This window comes from Bombina bombina, chromosome 3 (assembly GCF_027579735.1).
Source record: "Bombina bombina isolate aBomBom1 chromosome 3, aBomBom1.pri, whole genome shotgun sequence".
Taxonomy (NCBI): Eukaryota; Metazoa; Chordata; class Amphibia; order Anura; family Bombinatoridae; genus Bombina; species Bombina bombina.
Window position 1 is genome coordinate 258,771,754 of NC_069501.1, and position 24,760 is coordinate 258,796,513.

The following is a 24,760-nucleotide window of genomic DNA, read 5'->3' on the forward strand; positions in this document are numbered from 1 at the left end:
ATCTTCTATCTTCATCCATCCGACGAGGAGCGGCTCCATCTTCAAGACCTCCGGCGCGGAGCATCCTTCTTGGCCAACGGACGAACGACGAATGACGGTTCCTTTAAATGACGTCATCCAAGATGGCGTCCCTCGAATTCCAATTGGCTGATAGGATTCTATCAGCCAATCAGAATTAAGGTAGGAAAAATCTGATTGGCTGATTCAATCAGCCAATCAGATTGAAGTTCAATCCGATTGGCTGATTGGATCAAATAAGTAATATTATTTAGATTTATTTAATTAATATTTAAGTTAGGAGGGTGTTAGGGTTAGTGTTAGACTTAGGTTTAGGGGTTAATCATTTTATTATAGTGTCGGCGGTGTAGGGGGGGCAGGATAGGGGTTAATAAATTTATTATAGGTGGCGGCGGTATAGGGGGGGCAGGATAGATGTTAATAGGTATTATGTAGGTGGCGGCGGAGTCCGGGAGCGGCGGTTTAGGGGTTAAACAATTTATTTAGCTGCGGTGGGGTCCAGGATCGGCAGGATAGGGGTTAATAAGTTTATGTAGGTGGCGGCGGTATAGGGGGCGTCAGATTAGGGGTTAATATGTATAATGTAGGTGGCAGCGGGGTCCGGGAGCGGCGGTTTGGGGGTTAATATATTTATTAGAGTTGTGGCGGGGTCTAGGAGCGGCGGTTTAGGGGTTAATAACTTTATTTAGTTGCGGGGGGCTCCGGGGGCGCCAGTATAGGGGGTAGAACAGTATAGTATAGTGTGAGTGCTTAGTGACAGGGGTATCAATAAAGCTGTAAAAAAGCCGAAGAGCAGCGAGATTGATGAGTGATAACTAGGGAGTATAATTTATTTTTAATGCGCCTGGAGTAGCTCTGGATAAGAGAAACTCAGTCTGAATTTTGCCTAGTATTACAATATTTAAGTAAACTATGTTATAAATATCGGTTTTAAAGTTAACTCTGTTGATAAAATAGAAGTGTAATAGTATCTTGTCTAATTGTATAAATGACAAATATCTGATTGGATATATAATGGAATAATTTATTCTTAAATGAAATTAAAATAACACTTTACATACAACAAATACATTAAATAAGTATACAATAAATATAAAATTACAAAGATGAGCGGATATTCAATTGATATTAAATCCTTTTGGCGCCTATTTCAAATTTAACCGGATCAGGTAACTAGAGTGTTAAAAAATGAATAATAAAATCTATATGTAATATAAATAGTTGTTCTAAAATAATGCTACGTATTGTAGAGATATGGATGTTGTAAGTAATAATAAATATCGTTGGAACTTGATGTTTGTATATACAGAGAAATTGACGTGGAGACTAGTTGGCATAGAGACTACTATTTTGTCTAAGAACTCAATGTATGCATATACATATACCTTATCTATTTCTATCAACAACTTTAAGGTAAGAATTTTTTTTTTAGTTTATATATGTGCAAAAGAACTTTTGATTTGGTGATTGCCCGGGGCTTGCTAAAATTAGAAGGTACCTTTGAATTTGTAGTGGAGGATAGCGCAAGTCTGTGTACTATACCGGTATAGTTATTCTGTTGGTAGTATCCGTTGAACCAATCTTATTGATCTTGGAAACCCGCCAGGGGGTCTCTTAACTTTGTTTCCAATGTGAAGCAAACAGTTGTTCCTTTAGTTGTAATCCTTTGTATTGGAGTGTAGGAGTTACGATCTTGTATATCCTTTGTTGTAGGTCCCACCAGGGGGTCTCTTAGAGTCTTGCAGATGTATTTTATTTATCAAAATACCATTGGTCCGTTTTCTTGCTAATTCTCTAGCTTGACGTTTACGGCTTTGTTCTCTTCTCAACTTTGTTGGAAGATCCGTCAAGATGTTGTAGCAAGTATCACAAAATTAGTGTATAATAAACAGATAGTTTTGTGATTTCCTTTTTTGTGTATGACAGTTAGAAGATAAAAAGCTGTTGGAGGATTCACGCTAAAACAAAAGCCTGACTTGTATTCAGCTTCTTTCTTGTCAGCGGTCCTCTTTTGTCGGTGTTCTTTTCTTTGATGTTATCCCAGGTATAATTCTTTGGTCATATCTTTAGTGCAAAGCTGCTAGATATATTTCTGTTCAATGTAATCAGCTGTAAGTTGGATCCTGAGTTGTTGGAGCAATACGTTTGGACGCGTTTCGGCTGTCACCTGCAGCCTTTTTCATACATAATGCTCCATTGGGATTTAGCGGTCTTATTTAAACCTCCAGACCGCTATTCTATTGGTTGATATTTTCATTGTCTTTGTATCCGTTCTGATGCAATTAAATATTTGTAGAAACACTATTTGATATATTATAACCTTATTGTCATCTAATACATTTTCTTTGGTACATTAAAGTAGATAAATAGCTTTTACTAATATGATAACTAATACAGTCCGCTGCTCATTGCCCCGTACTTGGTGCGCGGCTTTTTGACGAGCGTATTCAGGTCCGCGGCGGCGATATGAGGCGAGCTTAGGCGAGCGTATTGGGCCGGTGAATGCAGGTAAGTAGACGGCTTCATAACTAGAGGCCTTTATATCTACAAAGCTATGAACGCTCTTTGAGATCTATTTCCATGAATAAATTCATACAGATTAGTACAGTAATTCTGTCTGTGTTTAAGCATTCATCATATTGAAAAATATTTGTTCTCACATGGTAATAATTTTGCTATAATCAGCCATATTTATATTACAATTAATTATTATACCACATGAAATCATTACTAACACACTGATAATTAATACATGCTTTATTTAGTAATCTACTTTATTGACCTGCTTTCTGTTATTTTTAGCAGTTTACCATTATATATTTAAAACACCACAAGGGTATAAATTACCTCACAAAACTGATGCTAATATTTAAATATTGATACTGAAATATGTTTTTTTTTTATCTAGCACTTAGGGCCTGATGCTCTTAAAGGAACATGAAACCCAAAACATTTATTTCATGATTTAGGTAGAACATACAATGTTAAACAACTTTCCAGTTTAATTCTATTATCAAATTGGCTTCATTCTCTTGGTATCATTTGTTGAAGGAGCAGCAATGCACTACTGGTTTCTAACTGAACACAAGGGTGAGCCAATGACAATTGGTATATATATGCAGCCACCAATCAGCAGCTAGAACCTAGGTTCTTTGCTGCTCCTGAGCTTACCTAGATTAACCCTTCAGCAAAGGATAACAAGAGAGAGAAGCAAATTAAATAATAGAAGTCAATTGGAAAGTTGTTTAAAATTGTATGTTCCGTCTAATTCATGAATGTCTAATTATGACTTTACTGTCCCTTTAAGCTCTCTGCTCTTGCAAGATTATCTAAGAAGTCTTATCAGAACTGTAAGGTTCTTAAGGAATTTTAGAAAGGCCAATTTCAACTCGAGAGCTTTTTATCTAGCTATGCAGGTTCTGGATGAGAAGAGGCACATACAAAATAATGTTAAAAAGCCCCCAACATTTTGAATGATTTTTCTCCATACTAGCAAGTTTTTTGAGAAAAAAAATGATTCCACAAGTTATCACACAGCACCTATCCAATCATTTAACCCCTTAATGACCGGACCATTTTTCAATTTTCTTACCCTTAATGACAATTAGGGTTGCCAGTTGTCCATCAAAAAAATACCGGACAGCCAGCAGTTAATGTGCGTACGTGTGTGTATGGGAGGGGGGAGGGGCGTGGATGGTGGCCTCATGGCAATAAAAAGGCACACACATTATTAGCGTTCTTTTTATTATATATATATATATATATATATATATATTGTGTATATATATATATATATATATATATATATATATATATACACACATACTGTGTATATATATATATATATATATATATATATATATATACTGTGTGTGTATATATACATATATATATATATATATATACTGTATATATATATATATATATATATATATATATGTGTGTATATATATATATATATATATACACTGTATGTATATATATATATATATATATATATATATATATATATATACTATATACTGTATATGTATATATATACTGTATATATATATATATATATATATATATATACACAGTGCACACACATGTATATATACACACACACACATATTCTGTGTGTGAATATATCATATTGCTTTGAGGGTAGTAATTATATATTCATTTATAATTTACATCCAGCTGCAAAATATATAAAATATTTGTCACCCTCATATTACTATCTACTATCTAAGTGCAAATACCTCATGGTGAAGGGAAGTGTCAGCTTTTGATCTCCCTAGCTTGTTCCCAAAGTCGGTCAGGCTGCAAAAGTTTAAAAAGAGTAACTCTCTCACAGGTGCAGCCAGGTTGTGTGACTCACTCCCTTAAAGGATTTCAGAAACAGCACCCGCGCTAGACTAGGTGACATCAGAGCATCCAAACTCAGACTAACGTGACTAACACTCACATCCAGAGTCCAGAGTGACTCAGAAGCTGAGCGCCGCGCTACTCAAGTAAGTTCCCAGCCCCACATGATTGACATGATGATGTCACCAGGCTCAGAAGCTGAGCGCTGCTCTACTCAAGTTCCCAGCCTCACATGATTGACATGATGATGTCACCAGGCTCAAATGCGGAGTGCTGCGCTACTAAGGATGGAAGATTGTCACTTTTGTAAGGCAGGCAGTCTTTATTAGGGGTGGATGGCACAACGGCACCAAAGTGAGAGTTAAGGACCACAAAAAAACAGATATTTGAATGCCCGTTTTTTGTAATATATATTACCGGACAGCAAACAGAAATACCGGACTGTCCGGTCAGATACCGGACACCTGGCAACCCTAATGACAATGGCTATTTTTACATTTCTGCAGTGTTTGCGTTTAGCTGTAATTTTCCTCTTACTCGTTTACTGTACCCACACATATTATATACCGTTTTTCTCGTCATTAAATGGACTTTCTAAAGATACCATTATTTTCATCATATCTTATAATTTACTAAAAAAAAATGATAAAATATGAGGAAAAAATGGAAAAAAACACACTTTTTCTAACTTTGACCCCCAAAATCTGTTACACATCTACAATCACCAAAAAACACCCATGCTAAATAGTTTATAAATTTTGTCCTGAGTTTAGAAATACCCAATGTTTACATGTTCTTTGCTTTTTTTGCAATTTATGGGGCAATAAATACAAGTAGCACTTTGCTATTTCCAAACCACTTTTTTTCAAAATGGGCACTAGTTACTTTGGAACCCTGATATCTGTCAGGAATACCTGAATATCCCTTGACATGTATATATTTTGTTTTAGAAGACATCCCAAAGTATTGATCTAGGCCCATTTTGGTATATTTCATGCCACCATTTCACCGCCAAATGCGATAAAAAAAAAAAAAGTTCACTTTTTCACAAATTTTGTCAAAAACGTTAGGTTTCCCACTGAAATTATTTACAAACAGCTTCTGCAATTATGGCACAAATGGTTGTAAATGCTTCTCTGGGATCCCCTTTTTCAGAAATAACAGACTCATATGGCTTTGTGGTTGCTTTTTGGTAATTAGAAGGCCGCTAAATGCCGCTGCGCACAACACATGTTGTATGCCCAGGAGTGAAGGGGTTAATTAGGGAGCTTGTAGGGAGCTTGTAGGGTTAATTTTAGCTTTAGTGTAGTGTAGTAGACAACCCCAAGTATTGATCTAGGCCCATTTTGGTATATTTTATGCCACCATTTCACCACCAAATGCGAGCAAATAAAAAAAAACAACTTTACATTTTTCACAATTTTAGGTTTCTCACTGAAATTATTTACAAACAGCTTGTGCTATTATGGCAGAAATTGTTTTAAAAGCTTCTCTGGGATCCCCTTTGTTCAGAAATAGTAGACTTATATGGCTTTGGCGTTGCTTTTTGGTAATTAGAAGGCCGCTAAATGCTGCTGCGCACCACACGTGAATTATGCCCAGCAGTGAAGAGGTTAAATTAGGTAGCTTGTAGGGAGCTTGCAGGGTTAATTTTAGAGATCAGCCTCCCACCTGACACATCCCACTCCCTGATCCCTCCCAAACAGCTCTCTTCCCTCACCCACCCCACAATTGTTACCGCCATCTTAAGTACTGGCAGAAAGTCTGCCAGTACTAAATAAAAGAGTTTTTTTTTTTTTAAATAAAAATTATAAAATATTTTAGTTGTGATGGACCCCTGCCTTAGCACCAACCTCCCTGATCCCCCCCTCCAGCTCTCTAATCCTCTCCCCTACCTAATTACCGCCATCTTGGGTACTGGCAGCTGTCTGCCAGTACCCAGTTTGGCCCCACAAACCAAACTATTTAAATTTTATTTATAACTTTTATTTGTATATTTAATTATTTCTGTAGTGTAGCAGCCCCCCCACAATACCCCCACCCCCTCCCCCTCCCAGATCCTTTTATATGTAAAAAAAAATAAAAAAAAATTAACTTTTTTTTTAACTTTTCCCCCCTTCCTTCATTGGTGTCAGTGTGGCTAATGTGCGCACGTGCACGCGCACCAACGTGCACACGCGCACGTGCGCTCGCATCGCGCACGCGTGCGCACATGCTCCCTCCTCCCACCGGACAAAGGCACCATCGGCATCATCACTACCGGTGCAGAGAGGGCCACAGAGTGGCTCTCTCTGCATCGGAGGCTTGTAAAGGGGTATTGCAGGATGCCTCCATATCGAGGCATCACTGCAATACCCTCAGAGCTGCTGGAAGTGCTTGTGATCACTTCCAGCACTCTGTTAGACAACCGACGTACCAGGTACGTCCATTGTCATTAACTGCTTGTTAATGCATGACGTACCTGGTACGTCAGTTGTCATTAAGGGGTTAAAGGGACACTGAACCCAATTTTTTTTCTTTTGTGATTCAGATAGATCATGCAATTTTAAGCAACTTTCTAATTTACTCCTATTATCAATGTTTCTTCGTTCTCTTGCTATCTTTATTTGAAAAATAAGGCATCTAAGATTTTTTCTTTGTTCAGAACTCTGGACAGCAGTTTTTGATTGGTGGATGAATTTATCCACCAATCAGCAAGGACAACCTAGGTTGTTCACAAAAAATGGGCCGGCATCTAAACTTACATTCTTGCATTTCAAATAAAGATACAAAGAGAATAAAGAAAATTTGATAATAGGAGTAAATTAGAAAGTTACGTAAAATTGCATGCTCTATCTGAATCACAAAAGAAAAAAAAATGGGTTCAGTGTCCCTTTAATGAGAAATGCCATCTGATTATGCAGTACTAACTCATTAACAAGAATGTTTACTTGTGATATGTAATACTAGCCTATCAAGAAGGTAAAAGTAACATGCTGTAAGCAGAGGTGAAACCAGAAAGTTGTATTATACTCAGGCAGATCTACATTAGCTGAGGCTCTTCAGATTCACAGAACTGCAGATGTTGAACCATACTCAGAACAAACCATGACTAGCTTAAAGGGACATTAAACTTAATTTAAACACTAAATACATTCTAGACAGAATGAAGCATTCAAAGAAAAAGTCAGTTTGAGAATAACATGTAGATGTATTTTTTAAGGTTTAATTAGTTGTTAAAATATTGACAAAAAAGGTGTAAAGTTTTAGTGTCTATAAAACAATGGGAGCTGCCATATTGTAACTTATCAAAAACCACAAATGAGAGGGCGCTAAAAGCTAAGAGAAACCAACACACTTAATCAGATGTAATAACGGCGTTAATAATGAGAAATACACCACAACAAGTGATATGTAAAATTTACTACAAAAGAATAGGTTATACAATACAAGGGACGTCTCCCTACAATGGTATATATTACAAGAAAAAAATGAATAAAGGGTTAAAACAAATACTGTATGGAATACCACCCTAAAAAATGTCAAAAATATATAAAAATAGAATCAAAAAACAAAAATAGATGAGACGATGTTACTGGCTAAAAGAATTGCCAACGGAGGGAAGCGTCAAATGTTCCTCTTTTGTTGCTATGGGATCCGGTCTGTATCGATATCGAAATGAAATGTTGTTAGTTTAAAAACATAATTTATGCTTACCTGATAAATTTATTTCTCTTGTAGTGTAGTCAGTCCACGGGTCATCCATTACTTATGGGATTATATCTCTTCCCCAACAGGAAGTTGCAAGAGGATCACCCAAGCAGATCTGCTATATAGCTCCTCCCCTCACATGTCATATCCAGTCATTCGACCGAAACAAGACGAGAAAGGAGAAGTGGTTACTGGAGTTAAATTAAAAAAAATTGAACTGCCTTAAAAGACAGGGCGGGCCGTGGACTGACTACACTACAAGAGAAATAAATTTATCAGGTAAGCATAAATTATGTTTTCTCTTGTTAAGTGTAGTCAGTCCACGGGTCATCCATTACTTATGGGATACTAATACCAAAGCTAAAGTACACGGATGAAGGGAGGGACAAGGCAGGAACTTTAAACGGAGGGAACCACTGCCTGAAGTACCTTTCTCCCAAAAATAGCCTCCGAAGAAGCAAAAGTGTCAAATTTGTAAAACTTTGAAAAAGTGTGAAGTGAAGACCAAGTCGCAGCCTTGCAAATCTGTTCAACAGAAGCCTCATTTTTAAAGGCCCAGGTGGAAGCCACAGTTCTAGTAGAATGAGCTGTAATTCTTTCAGGAGGCTGCTGTCCAGCAGTCTCATAGGCTAAACGTATTATGCTACGAAGCCAAAAAGAGAGAGAAGTGGCCGAAGCCTTTTGACCTCTCCTCTGTCCAGAGTAAACGACAAACAGGGAAGAAGTTTGACGAAAATCTTTAGTTGCCTGCAAATAGAACTTCAGGGCACGGACTACGTCCAGATTATGCAAAAGTCTTTCCTTCTTTGAAGAAGGTTTAGGACACAATGATGGAACAACAATCTCTTGATTGATATTCCTGTTAGAAACTACCTTAGGTAAGAACCCAGGTTTAGTACGCAGAACTACCTTGTCTGAATGAAAAATCAGATAAGGAGAATCACAATGTAAGGCAGATAACTCAGAGACTCTTCGAGCCGAGGAAATAGCCATCAAAAACAGAACTTTCCAAGATAACAGCTTAATATCAATGGAATGAAGGGGTTCAAATGGAACGCATTGCAGGACATTAAGAACTAAGTTTAAGCTCCACGGCGGAGCAACAGTCTTAAACACAGGCTTAATCCTAGCCAAAGCCTGACAAAAAGCCTGAACGTCTGGAATTTCTGCCAGACGCTTGTGTAGAAGAATAGACAGAGCAGAAATCTGTCCTTTTAACGAACTAGCGGATAAGCCCTTTTCTAAACCGTCTTGTAGACAAGACAATATCCTAGGAATGGGTAGGTCTTGTAAGGGCGCTAATAGCTGAAGATACTTATGTGAAATAATTTATATTATCTGTGATAAATATTGGTGAAAAAAGAAAATAGGAACAGTATCTAAAAAAACAAGTGATTTATTTGATTACAATATGGTTGGAAAAATAGAGACGTCTCTAGTACAATTCAATAAAAAACAATAATAGAATATAGCATAAAAATGATAAAAAGTTGTACTGCTTAGTACTTCATGAGAAATTTAGATTAATGTTTAATAGTGTAGTCACGAAGAAAATTCTGTTGGAGTGTGACTAAACAGTTAGCCAAGATTTCTCGTGAGTTATTAAGTTTGTATACAGTTGCACATAAAATTATATTTAAAATACCAATGTCGGCTTGATAAGACTTCTGCAAAGGCTGTATATTGCCCAAAAAATTAAAATGGAGCCTAAAGAGGAGCTGTGCATAGGAGGAAAATTATATCGGGTTATGCTCTAGCTCGGATTGAGTCAATCCTTATATCTGTGTTCTCAGCGAACTAATTGACATGTCCATACATATGAACCAAGAGAAATGTCCAGTAATATTATACTGCTAGTAGTGTAGGATTACAGTTCGCAATCTTTAATGCAGATGGTACCTTATAGTAAGCTTTAAACAGCAGCAGGGAATCCTGTGCGTCCTGCGGCTCAGTTCCTCCGACAGTGTCCTCGTGTTGTTGGCGTCTGACGTCACACCCGATGTGCGGGGGCTTGTCTTGCGTCTGCTAATCACTGCTTAGACAGTTGTGAGTATCCAAAATGCCTTTTTACGTCCGATATTGTGTATTCACAATTCTTCTTCTATCAGATACCTGTACTTATTTAGGTACCGATCAGCAAAGAAGTATCCGTTGTGAGTAAGTTCACCTGCACTTAGTGCTGTTAGCACGCAGGTTCCGATGAAATCTCTCCTCAGTGTCCTCTGTTGATAGTCAACCCGGGTTGGTTCAAACAGCTGATAAAATAGTGGAGTCAAGAAAACAGTCCTCAGCTTCTACGCGTTTCACTCCCTCCAGGAGCTTTATCAAGAATGATTTGGACTGCTAGACTCCTCTCTTTAATAGGTGTATCCTGATTCCCATTGGTTCATAGTAATCCCATAGTTAAGGTGGTATAATTTCTTTGCAGTTAAGGTGGTATAATTTCTTTGCACTTGCTCCTAATACATTGCTCCATTCTATTGTTGATCATGGATCAGTTAATCATATATACCAAACATATTAAAATCCTAAAAGAGCCATAAACCATTTTTCATTAAGACCAATAAAGGAAATGTAGTTAAAATAGACCAAATGTCTTTAGATTGATTCCGAATACCTAAAGGGGACAGGTTATGGGGAAATTAGAATAATTATGTTTGTCATGCATCAAAATATATATATATATATTCCCTAATCGAGAAGAAATGGTGAAATGTCCAGTTCTGAATTTAGACCTTTGGGGAATAGCGTGTCAAATTTAAAGATATACTCTGCCTCTTTTAGAAGTAGTTTTTTCTGTATGTCCCCACCTCTCCAGTGTTTTTCTACTTTGTATATACCCCAATAAGATAGATCTTTTGTATTGCCCTTATGCATGGTTTTGAAATGTTTATACAAATGTGTGTCCTCTATTCCATTCTCTATATTATTGAGATGTTCCCTGATTCTATCTCTCAGAGTTCTCTTAGTTTCTCCGAAATAAAAAAGGTTGCAAGTGCATTTTAAGACATAAATAATTCCTTTATGTGAGCATCTTATGAGTTCTTTAATTAGTATGGTGCTATTTGAACCTAACTGAATCATATTGGATTTACTGCTGTGCTTACATGACTTACATGTGTGACATGGAAAGAAACCTGTTAACTTCTGTCCATGAAGATTTTTTTGTACTAATTTATTATTTTTGTTTTTTTTTAGTTCACTGGGTGCAAGGGCTGATTTTAAATTACTAGCTTTTTTGAAAACAAAACTGGGGTTATCTGTTACTTTCTCTCCCAAAATGTTATCTTCCTTAATGAGATGCCAATGTTTTTTTATAATTTTTTTCACCACATTATGATCAACATGGTAATCAGTTATGAAAGGAATTTGTATTATATTTTCGTCTGTATTTGTTTTTTCTTTGTATATTAGCAATGATTCTCTATTGGTATTTTTAGCCCTTTCTAATGCTTTTTTGGTATGCATTGTGTTATAGCCTCTTGAGTTGAATCTTTCAATAAGTGTTCCTGCCTGGTCTTCAAAATCTGCCAACCTAGAGCAATTTTTTCGGACTCTTAGACACTGTCCTAATGGTATGTTGTCTTTCCAGGCATCCAGGTGACAACTTTTGGCATGCAGATAATTGTTACAATCAACTTGTTTGAAATATGTTTTTGTCTCTAACTTGTTGCCCAGTGCCATAATTTCCAAATCCAGGAAAGTGATTGTCTCTTTGCTTTGGTTATGTGTAAAATGCAAGCCTAGATTATTTTGATTCATTTTTTCAAACATTTGGATTAGATCGGTTTCTTGCCCTTTCCAAATTAATATGAGGTCATCAATGTACCTTTTGTAGAGTACAAGGTTTGCACCATAGCCGCCGGGTCCAAAGAAATTTTCTTCCCATAGACCCATAAAAAGATTGGCGTAGCTAGGTGCAAACCTTGTACCCATGGCAGTTCCTTCTATTTGGAGATAAAACTTGTTATTAAAAGAGAAATAGTTGTTTTCTAGAATGAATTTAATGCTACTCAAAATGAATTCCTTATGTATTTCTGGCATGTCTGTGTCTTTTGTTAGATAGTGGTTGATTGCCTCCATACCTTGTTTGTGATCTATCACTGTGTACAGTGACGTTACATCACAGGTGGCTAAATACATATCATCTTCCCATTGGAAAGAATTTAAGATGTTAAGTACTTGGGTAGAATCCCTCAAATAGGAATCTAAATTTGTTACATATTTTTGCAGATAGCCATCTACATATCTTGAAAGATTGGAGGAGATAGAGTCAATCCCTGATATGATGGGCCTACCAGGGGGATCAATTAGGCTCTTATGAATTTTTGGTAGAAAGTAAAAGATCGGTATTCGTGGATTTTGAGGGGTTAAAAATTGGAATTCTTTTTCATTTAGTATACCTGATCTTTTACCCTCTACCAATAATTTATTCAGTGTTTGTACATATTTATTTGTGGGATTGAGGTCCAATTTTTTATATGTTGTGGTGTTATCTAAGATTCTATGTGCTTCAATGAGATATTTTGTGGTGTCCATCACGACTATACCACCGCCCTTATCTGAAGATTTTATAGTTATATCTTTATTGTTCTGTAGGTTATTTATGATGGCTTTTTCTTTCAGGCTTAGATTAAACTTTTTTGGTTGTTGGGGATTACATCTTTTGATGTCTTTAAGAACTAATTTTTCAAAGGTATCTAGATAATTCCCTTTTGATTGTATGGGGTTAAATTTAGATTTGGGTTTCAGATTAGAGTGATTGATTTTAACGGGTGTTTGTGTATTTAACTGTCTTTCTATAGGGTTTTTTAAGAAATGTCTTTTTAAGGTGAGATTTCTCACAAATTTCTTTACATGTATAAAAGTATTAAATTTGTTGATTCTAGCTGTAGGTGCATATGTTAGACCTAGGTTCAGAACTTTTTCTTCCTCTTTATTTAAGGGAGTATTACTTAAGTTGTATATTCCTTGCTGGTGATTAGTTATCTCCCTCTTTTTGCTACTTTTTCTGGATAATCCCCTTCCTCTCTTTCCTCTAAACCCCTTTTTCTTCTGGGATTTATTGCTGTTTCTAGCTGAAAAAGGTCTCTTGAGGTGCCCTCTTTCAGAGGGCTTTTCTCTAAAAAAAGTGGGGAATCATTGTGTATTTGATTTTCTCTTCTTTGATCTAAGTCTCTTAGAGGTTCAAACCTATTATATGTCGGAGTTCTCCAAGAGTCCCATTGTCTGTTTTCCCTCCTATATGTTCTTGGATACTCCCACTCATGGGGTTTTTCATTATGTGACCTAAAATGGGTGTTATTGGTCCTATTGTGTGGATAATATTGTTCTCTAGTTCTATCCCATGATTGTTGATTATAATAATGATCTCTATTATAGTTTGATGGTCTTTCATTTTGATATGCATTCCTATTATATGTATTTTGATACCTATTATTCTCATAATGTTGATACGTGTTATGTTGTCTTTTGTTTCTGTAAGTATTTGAGTGTGAATGATAATTGGTATGGGTCTTAGATGTATCAGGATTATCTTCAATAGTTTCTTCAATTTGTTGAATTTGACTATTGTTTATGTCCCTTTCCATTTTTCCCCATTTTGTTCTTAGCAAATCTTTATTCAAGTTATTTAGTTTATCCATTATTACTTTTTGTCTTTCTTTATATTCATTTTCGTTTTTCCTGTCCTTTAGTTTCTCTTTAATTTCTAAAATATTTTTCTCAATCAGTGAAAGTGTTTCTTTTCTCGATCTTTTCAGAATCTCTATTAGTGTGTTGGAGGCTTTAGTTAGTGTGTCTTTCCATTCTGTTTGTAAGGTGTCGCTTAAAGTGAAAGTGCAATTTTTCTTTAGGAGTAATCCTTTAGGTATAATGCCTTTTTTTGTGTATCTATTTAGGAAAACTAACTCCATTTGTTGTTTTAATTCTTTTGTGAGTTCATGTTCTAGATTTTGCATTAGGTCAGATATTTTATCTGTACTAATTGGATTTAGGGGGATATTTTCCTCTCTCATGTCTAGAAAGATTTTATCCCTAAAGTCAAAAATATCCTCCATATTTAGTTAAGTGGTGTAAAACGAAAAACCTGCTGCGACTATTTATGTGAAGGAAAATAGTGATGTGAAAGATTGTGAAAAAATAGTGCGCTGGTATATAGAGTATCAGACCGCTTACAGTGTTTTAGATCCTTCAATCTAAAAATAGTGTATAGTGAAAGAAAGGGTAGGTCTTGTAAGGGCGCTAATAGCTGAAGATACTTATGTGAAATAATTTATATTATCTGTGATAAATATTGGTGAAAAAAGAAAATAGGAACAGTATCTAAAAAAACAAGTGATTTATTTGATTACAATATGGTTGGAAAAATAGAGACGTCTCTAGTACAATTCAATAAAAAACAATAATAGAATATAGCATAAAAATGATAAAAAGTTGTACTGCTTAGTACTTCATGAGAAATTTAGATTAATGTTTAATAGTGTAGTCACGAAGAAAATTCTGTTGGAGTGTGACTAAACAGTTAGCCAAGATTTCTCGTGAGTTATTAAGTTTGTATACAGTTACACATAAAATTATATTTAAAATACCAATGTCGGCTTGATAAGACTTCTGCAAAGGCTGTATATTGCCCAAAAAATTAAAATGGAGCCTAAAGAGGAGCTGTGCATAGGAGGAAAATTATATCGGGTTATGCTCTAGCTCGGATTGAGTCAATCCTTATATCTGCGTTCTCAGCGAACTAATTGACATGTCCATACATATGAACCAAGAGAAATGTCCAGTAATATTATACTGCTAGTAGTGTAGGATTACAGTTCGCAATCTTTAATGCAGATGGTACCTTATAGTAAGCTTTAAACAGCAGCAGGGAATCCTGTGCGTCCTGCGGCTCAGTTCCTCCGACAGTGTCCTCGTGTTGTTGGCGTCTGACGTCACACCCGATGTGCGGGGGCTTGTCTTGCGTCTGCCAATCACTGCTTAGACAGTTGTGAGTATCCAAAATGCCTTTTTACGTCCGATATTGTGTATTCACAATTCTTCTTCTATCAGATACCTGTACTTATTTAGGTACCGATCAGCAAAGAAGTATCCGTTGTGAGTAAGTTCACCTGCACTTAGTGCTGTTAGCACGCAGGTTCCGATGAAATCTCTCCTCAGTGTCCTCTGTTGATAGTCAACCCGGGTTGGTTCAAACAGCTGATAAAATAGTGGAGTCAAGAAAACAGTCCTCAGCTTCTACGCGTTTCACTCCCTCCAGGAGCTTTATCAAGAATGATTTGGACTGCTAGACTCCTCTCTTTAATAGGTGTATCCTGATTCCCATTGGTTCATAGTAATCCCATAGTTAAGGTGGTATAATTTCTTTGCAGTTAAGGTGGTATAATTTCTTTGCACTTGCTCCTAATACATTGCTCCATTCTATTGTTGATCATGGATCAGTTAATCATATATACCAAACATATTAAAATCCTAAAAGAGCCATAAACCATTTTTCATTAAGACCAATAAAGGAAATGTAGTTAAAATAGACCAAATGTCTTTAGATTGATTCCGAATACCTAAAGGGGACAGGTTATGGGGAAATTAGAATAATTATGTTTGTCATGCATCAAAATATATATATATATATTCCCTAATCGAGAAGAAATGGTGAAATGTCCAGTTCTGAATTTAGACCTTTGGGGAATAGCGTGTCAAATTTAAAGATATACTCTGCCTCTTTTAGAAGTAGTTTTTTCTGTATGTCCCCACCTCTCCAGTGTTTTTCTACTTTGTATATACCCCAATAAGATAGATCTTTTGTATTGCCCTTATGCATGGTTTTGAAATGTTTATACAACAGCAAGGGCTGATTTTAAATTACTAGCTTTTTTGAAAACAAAACTGGGGTTATCTGTTACTTTCTCTCCCAAAATGTTATCTTCCTTAATGAGATGCCAATGTTTTTTTATAATTTTTTTTCACCACATTATGATCAACATGGTAATCAGTTATGAAAGGAATTTGTATTATATTTTCGTCTGTATTTGTTTTTTCTTTGTATATTAGCAATGATTCTCTATTGGTATTTTTAGCCCTTTCTAATGCTTTTTTGGTATGCATTGTGTTATAGCCTCTTGAGTTGAATCTTTCAATAAGTGTTTTCTTGACTCCACTATTTTATCAGCTGTTTGAACCAACCCGGGTTGACTATCAACAGAGGACACTGAGGAGAGATTTCATCGGAACCTGCGTGCTAACAGCACTAAGTGCAGGTGAACTTACTCACAACGGATACTTCTTTGCTGATCGGTACCTAAATAAGTACAGGTATCTGATAGAAGAAGAATTGTGAATACACAATATCGGACGTAAAAAGGCATTTTGGATACTCACAACTGTCTAAGCAGTGATTGGCAGACGCAAGACAAGCCCCCGCACATCGGGTGTGACGTCAGACGCCAACAACACGAGGACACTGTCGGAGGAACTGAGCCGCAGGACGCACAGGATTCCCTGCTGCTGTTTAAAGCTTACTATAAGGTACCATCTGCATTAAAGATTGCGAACTGTAATCCTACACTACTAGCAGTATAATATTACTGGACATTTCTCTTGGTTCATATGTATGGACATGTCAATTAGTTCGCTGAGAACACAGATATAAGGATTGACTCAATCCGAGCTAGAGCATAACCCGATATAATTTTCCTCCTATGCACAGCTCCTCTTTAGGCTCCATTTTAATTTTTTGGGCAATATACAGCCTTTGCAGAAGTCTTATCAAGCCGACATTGGTATTTTAAATATAATTTTATGTGTAACTGTATACAAACTTAATAACTCACGAGAAATCTTGGCTAACTGTTTAGTCACACTCCAACAGAATTTTCTTCGTGACTACACTATTAAACATTAATCTAAATTTCTCATGAAGTACTAAGCAGTACAACTTTTTATCATTTTTATGCTATATTCTATTATTGTTTTTTATTGAATTGTACTAGAGACGTCTCTATTTTTCCAACCATATTGTAATCAAATAAATCACTTGTTTTTTTAGATACTGTTCCTATTTTCTTTTTTCACCAATATTTATCACAGATAATATAAATTATTTCACATAAGTATCTTCAGCTATTAGCGCCCTTACAAGACCTACCCTTTCTTTCACTATACACTATTTTTAGATTGAAGGATCTAAAACACTGTAAGCGGTCTGATACTCTATATACCAGCGCACTATTTTTTCACAATCTTTCACAATATCCTAGGAATCCTAACCTTACTCCATGAGTAACTCTTGGATTCGCACCAATACAAATATTTACGCCATATCTTATGGTAAATTCTTCTGGTAACAGGTTTCCTAGCCTGTATTAGGGTATCAATAACCGACTCAGAGAAGCCAAGCTTTGATAGAATCAAGCGTTCAATCTCCATGCAGTCAGCCTCAGAGAAATTAGATTTGGATGGTTGAAAGGACCCTGAATTAGAAGGTCCTGCCTCAGAGGCAGAGACCATGGTGGACAGGACGACATGTCCACTAGGTCTGCATACCAGGTCCTGCGTGGCCACGCAGGCGCTATCAGAACCACTGATGCTCTCTCCTGTTTGATCTTGGCAATCAGTCGAGGCAGCAGCGGAAACGGTGGAAATACATAAGCCATCTGGAAAACCCAAGGGGCTGCTAGAGCATCTATCAGCGCCGCTCCCTGGTCCCTGGACCTGGATCCGTAATGAGGAAGCTTGGCGTTCTGGCGAGACGCCATGAGATCCAGATCTGGTTCGCCCCAACGATGAATCAGTTGAGCGAAGACCTCCGGATGAAGTTCCCACTCCCCCAGATGAAAAGTCTGGCGACTTAGAAAATCCGCCTCCCAGTTCTCCACGCCTGGGATGTAGATTGCTGACAGGTGGCAAGAGTGAGACTCTGCCCAGCGAATTATTTTTGAGACTTCCAACATCGCTAGGGAACTCCTGGTTCCCCCTTGATGATTGATGTAAGCCACAGTCGTGATGTTGTCCGACTGAAATCTGATGAACCTCAGAGTTGCTAACTGAGGCCAAGCTAGAAGAGCATTGAATATCGCTCTTAACTCCAGAATATTTATTGGGAGGAGTTTCTCCTCCTGAGTCCATGATTCCTGAGCCTTCAGGGAATTCCAGACTGCGCCCCAACCTAGAAGGCTGGCGTCTGTTGTTACAATCGTCCAATCTGGCCTGCGAAAGGTCATCCCCTTGGACAGGTGGGGCCGAGAAAGCCACCATAGAAGAGAATCTCTGGTCTCTTGATCCAGATTTAGTAGAGGGGACAAATCTGAATAATCCCCATTCCACTGACTTAGCATGCACAATTGCAGCGGTCTGAGATGCAGTCGCGCAAATGGTACTATGTCCATTGCCTCTACCATTAAGCCGATTACTTCCATGCACTGAGCTACTGACGGGTGTGGAATGGAATGAAGGGCACGGCAAGCATTTAGAAGTTTTGATAATCTGGCCTCCGTCAGGAAAATTTTCATCTCTACAGAATCTATAAGAGTCCCTAGGAAGGGAACCCTTGTGAGTGGTAATAGAGAACTCTTTTCCACGTTCATCTTCCACCCATGCGATCTCAGAAATGCCCTCGCTTCATGCTGTCTTAGGGGCAGCAGCAGGTTTTCTGGCCTGCTTGCCCTTGTTCCAGGACTGGTTAGTTTTCCAGCCCTGTCTGTAACGAGCAACAGCTCCTTCCTGTTTTGGAGCGGAGGAAGTTGATGCTGCTCCTGCCTTGAGGTTACGAAAGGCACGAAAATTTTGTTTGGCCTTTGATTTGGCCCTGTCCTGAGGTAGAGCATGGCCCTTACATCCCGTAATGTCAGCGATAATTTCTTTCAAGCCGGGCCCAAATAAGGTCTGCCCTTTGAAAGGAATATTAAGCAATTTAGATTTAGAAGTCAGCTGACCAGGATTTAAGCCATAGCGCTCTGCGCGCTTGGATGGCAAATCCGGAGTTCTTAGCCGTAAGTTTGGTTAAATGTACGACGGCATCAGAAACAAATGCGTTAGCTAGCTTAAGTGCTTTAAGCTTGTTCATAATTTCATCCAATGGAGCTGTGCGAATGGCCTCTTCCAGAGACTCAAACCAGAATGCCGCCGCAGCAGTGACAGGCGCAATGCATGCAAGGGGCTGTAAGATAAAACCTTGTTGAACAAACATTTTCTTAAGGTAACCTAATTTTTTTATCCATTGGATCTGAAAAAGCACAACTATCCTCCACCGGGATAGTGGTACGCTTAGCTAAAGTAGAAACCGCTCCCTCCACCTTAGGGACCGTCTGCCATAAGTCTCGTGTGGTGGGGTCTATAGGAAACATTTTCCTAAATATGGGAGGAGGGGAAAAAGGCACACCGGGTCTAACCCACTCCTTGCTAATAATCTCTGTAAGCCTTTTAGGTATAGGAAACACGTTAGTACACACCGGTACCGCGTAGTATCTATCCAACCTACATAATTTTTCTGGAATTGCAACCGTGTTACAATCATTCAGAGCCGCTAATACCTCCCCTATGCGGAGGTTCTCAAGCTTAAATTTAAAATTAGAAATCTCTGAATCCAGTCTCCCTGGATCAGATCCGTCACCCACAGAATGAAGCTCTCCGTCTTCATGTTCTGCAAATTGTGACGCAGTATCGGACATGGCTCTCACATCATCAGCGCGCTCTGTCCTTAACCCAGAGCTATCACGCTTGACTCTTAATTCTGGCAATTTAGATAATACTTCTGTCATAACAGTAGCCATGTCTTGCAAAGTGATTTGTAAGGGCCTCCCTGATGTACTTGGCGCCTCAAAATCACGCACCTCCTGAGCGGGAGGCGAAGGTACTGACACGTGAGGAGAGTTAGTCGGCATAACTTCCCCCTCATTGTCTGGTGATAATTTCTTTGCATGTAAAGACTGACTTTTATTCAAAGTTACATCAATGCATTTAGTACACAATTTTCTATGGGGCTCCACATTGGCCTTCATACATAGTGAACAAACAGATTCATCTGTGTCAGACATGTTTAAACAGACTAGCAATGAGACTAGCAAGCTTGGAAAATACTTTTCAAATAAATTTACAAGCAATATAAAAAACGCTACTGTGCCTTTAAGAAGCACAAAAAAGCTGTCACAGTTGAAATAACAATGAACCAAATTAGTTATAGCAACCAAATTTTCACAGTAAATGTATTAAGTTAGCAAAGGATTGCACCCACCAGCAAATGGATGATTAACCCCTTAATACCCAAAAACGGATAACAATTTAAAAATTAACGTTTTTATCACAGTCAAACACACTGTCACAGGTCTGCTGTGACTGAATACCTCCCTCAAAATTAATTTTGAAGACCCCTGAGCTCTCTAGAGACGTCCTGGATCATGGAGGATGAAGTAGGAAGATTGTGACTGAATTTTTACTGCTCAAAAAAGCGCTAAAATAGGCCCCTCCCACTCATATTACACAGTGGGGAAGCTCAGTTAACTGTTTCTATGCAGAAACAAAAGTTAGCCATGTGGTAAAAATCATGCCCCAATAAGTTTTATCACCAAGTACCTCACAAAAAACGATTAACATGCCAGTAAACGTTTTGAACATACATTTTAAAAGTTATGAAGTGTTATTAATAAGCCTGCTACCAGTCCCTTTTACTGCAGTTAAGGCTCACACATTACTTCAGTATTAACAGTATTTTATGAAAAATACTTCAGTGTACACACACTCCTCAGCCTAATACCAGTCGCTACCACTGCATTTAAGGCTGTACTTACATAACATTGGTATCAGCAGTAATTTCTCAGTCAATTCCATTGCTTAGAAAAATAATTTACTGCACATACCTCGTTTGCAGGGGGGCCCTGCATGCTATTCCCCTCTTCTGAAGTTACCTCACTCCTCAGAATGTGCGAGAACAGCCAGTGGATCTTAGTTACGTCTGCTAAGATCATAGAAAACGCAGGCAGATTCTTCTTCTAATGCTGCCTGAGAACAAACAGCACACTCCGGTGCCATTTAAAATAACAAACTTTTGATTGAAGAAATAAACTAAGTTTAAAAACACCACAGCCCTCTCACAACAACCTATCTTTAGTTAGCTTGCAAGAGAATGACTGGATATGACATGTGAGGGGAGGAGCTATATAGCAGATCTGCTTGGGTGATCCTCTTGCAACTTCCTGTTGGGGAAGAGATATAATCCCATAAGTAATGGATGACCCGTGGACTGACTACACTTAACAAGAGAAAGTGACAATGCGGTTATTACTCCATATATTTGTGTCAAATCTTCAGGTGTTAATAACACATATTGGAGTTGTAAAATCCCATAATCTTAAGTGTGTGCTGAAAACCGCCTTAATATATACAGAATAGGCAGCAGGTTAATCTCTGTGTTTGGGGAGATATATTTATATCACTTCAGATAGATTAGTATTGACTCCGTGAAATATACATGCCAGTCACTGGTTCTTGTACTATGCACACTTCTCACCTTAACAAACAGGCTATGCATCAATTACTCACACTCGGCAAACAACTTTGAATCGTTACCGGAACTTTTCCTCGCCAGGCGCGGTGACACTTTTGAACAGGCTGTGTGTCAGATGCTCACACTTGACAGGCAACTTTGAGTCGTTACCGGAACCTTTTCCTCGCCAGGAGCGTTGCCACTCTAGTCGGCGTCTAGCTGAGATTTACACCTGCGTCGGCTGTGAGCAGCAATGTGCAGCAGGATTCCGGCAAGAAGGAAATAAGCTGGACTGATGATATGAAACAACCCCCGCTCTTAGCGTATATCACGCGCGGGTAAACGACTAGGTACCTAGTTAAAAGTTCTTGACAGGGTCAGCAACTCTCTTTCTTCTACGCGTTTCACCCGTATAGTTGGGCTTTCTCAAGAATCCTGCTGCACATTGCTGCTCACAGCCAACGCAGGTGTAGATCTCAGCGAGACGCCGACTAGAGTGGCAACGCTCCTGGCAAAGAAAAGGTTCCGGTAACGACTCAAAGTTGCCTGTCAAGTGTGAGCATCTGACACACAGCCTGTTCAAAAGTGTCACCGCGCCTGGCGAGGAAAAGTTCCGGTAACGATTCAAAGTTGTTTGCCGAGTGTGAGTAATTGATGCATAGCCTGTTTGTTAAGGTGAGATGTGTGCATAATACAAGAACCAATGACTGGCATGTATATTTCACGGAGTCAATACTAATCTATCTGAAGTGATATAAATATATCTCCCCAAATACAGAGATTAACCTGCTGCCTATTCTGTATATATTAAGGCGGTTTTCAGCACACACATAAGATTATGGGATTTTACAACTCCAATATGTGTTATTAACACCTGAAGATTTGACACAAATATATGGAGTAATAACCGCATTGTCACTTTTAAACTAACAACATTTCATTTCAATATCGATACAGACCGGATCCCATAGCAACCAAAGAGGAACATTTGACGCTTCCCTCAGTTGGCAATTCTTTTAGCCAGTAACATCTTCTCATCTATTTTTGTTTTTTGATTCTATTTTTATATATTTTTGACATTTTTTAGGGTGGTATTCCATACAGTATTTGTTTTAACCGTTTATTCATTTTTTTCTTGTAATATATACCATTGTAGGGAGACGTCCCTTGTATTGTATAACCTATTCTTTTGTAGTAAATTTTACATCACTTGTTGTGGTGTATTTCTCATTATTAACGCCGTTATTACATCTGATTAAGTGTGTTGGTTTCTCTTAGCTTTTAGCGCCCTCTCATTTGTGGTTTTTGTTCAGTCTCAATTTTTGCTATCTAGGGGAGGTGGCAGGAGAGTGGATTAGTCAAACCTTTAGATTATAGCGCTGTATTATTTCTTTTAATTCTATGTTGTAACTTAGGTTACATTCTCTGCTGTGGCCAATTAGTGTGGTAAACCTTTAACTCTAACCCCTCCTATGTGGTCTCCTCCCTATTTAAGGACTACCTGTAACATTCATTTACTGCCTGATTATTGAAGTCATACCTACTCTGTTGTAGCTATTCTTATTTCAGGTCTCCTATCTCTTGAATCCTGAGCAAAGTAACATTCCAATATTTACTTTTGCTTCCTTTGAATCTCTTATGATCTTGTCGCAACTTTGTTATTACCGAGCCTGGATCATTGAACGTCCGGATCTACTTTTTTACCGCTACCCGGAAGTAAGCTGCATTCACACACGCTGCCTGTCCCAGACACGGATCTCCCAATGCGGTAACGGAACACTCACGGTCCTCAAGGTGGTAACGTACACGAACAAAACTAAAGCCTTTAAGCTTCTTACCTGCTTGTTTGTTGTCACCATTCTGAATTATTGGGCAAATCCTATTATCTGCAATATCCATTACAAACAAACAATGTGTGTCTGCGGAGTGTTTGAACTTATAAATATTAGGATGTGTGTGATTGCGTGAAGTAAAAGGAGATCATTTTGTTACTATCATTACTGATTTAGACCGTGTCAGTATTTCTACTCCATCTGTGGCTTCCATTTAGATATATATTGAACATATGATATGTATCTTATTAATAAATCCTTATCTTTATTAACACCTAAGTCTGTAGTTAATACACCAATTCATCATATATTAAATGTCTCATATTGTCTAATCAGGCTACATAGAAGTTGTTTTCTGATTAGTACAAAAAAGAGCAACAAGCTCTAATTTTAGGGCTAACCTTTATAACAATTGCACAAAAAACTTGTTTTCTGAATTACAAAGCTCAATATACCACATAATAATCAGGCCCAAAAGACAATCAAAACCTTTTTGATTGAAATATTTACCATTATGGATCCTAATGAAATAAAAAAGGAGTTTAATAATGTCTATCTCAAACTTGATTATTTAGCAAGAGCAGTGACTGAAGTGCAGACTGAAAATGCTGCACTTAAAACAATAGTTAAAGATTATGTTACACAAAAACCTCATGATCCACCTGAACCTCATATTAATTATCCACAACCTTTCTCAGGGAAACGTTCTGAGTTCAGGAAATTTAAGAATGCCTGTAACTTATTATTCTCCCTTAGACCTAAGACTTATCACACTGAGCGGATTAAAGTATGTACCACAATATCTTTCCTACAAGGTGAACCAAGGACTTGGGCTAATAGGTTTTTTGAAAACAATAACCCTATCCTAGATTCATTACAGGATTTTTTTTCTGCTTTGACTAGTCTATATCAAGACTCAAATACTCAAATAAATGCTGAAACGAGATTGAGGTCTTTAAAACAGGGTAAGAAAAATGTGGAAGATTATACCACTGAGTTTCAGATGTGGGCAGAGGACTCTCAGTGGAATGAAATCAGTTTAAAGAATCAATATCGTCTGGGTTTGTCTGAATCACTCAAAGATGAACTTTCCCGTCTTGAGATCCCAGATACCCTTGAGGGTCTTATCAAATTAAGCACTTCTTTGGATCAACGTTTGAGAGAAAGGAGAGCAGAGAGGGCCTCTTATGATACCCCATCCAGGAAACCTTACCAAGTCACAACAAGTCATGACAGAGCTCATGGCAGTGCTACCCCTATGGAGATTGGAGTTCTTAGAGGACCTCTGCCACCAGAGGAAAAAATTAGAAGGAGGTTGGAAAATCTCTGTTTATACTGTGCTCAAAAAAACATGCAGTATCCACTTGTCCTTTGTTAAAAAAACAAAAGAATG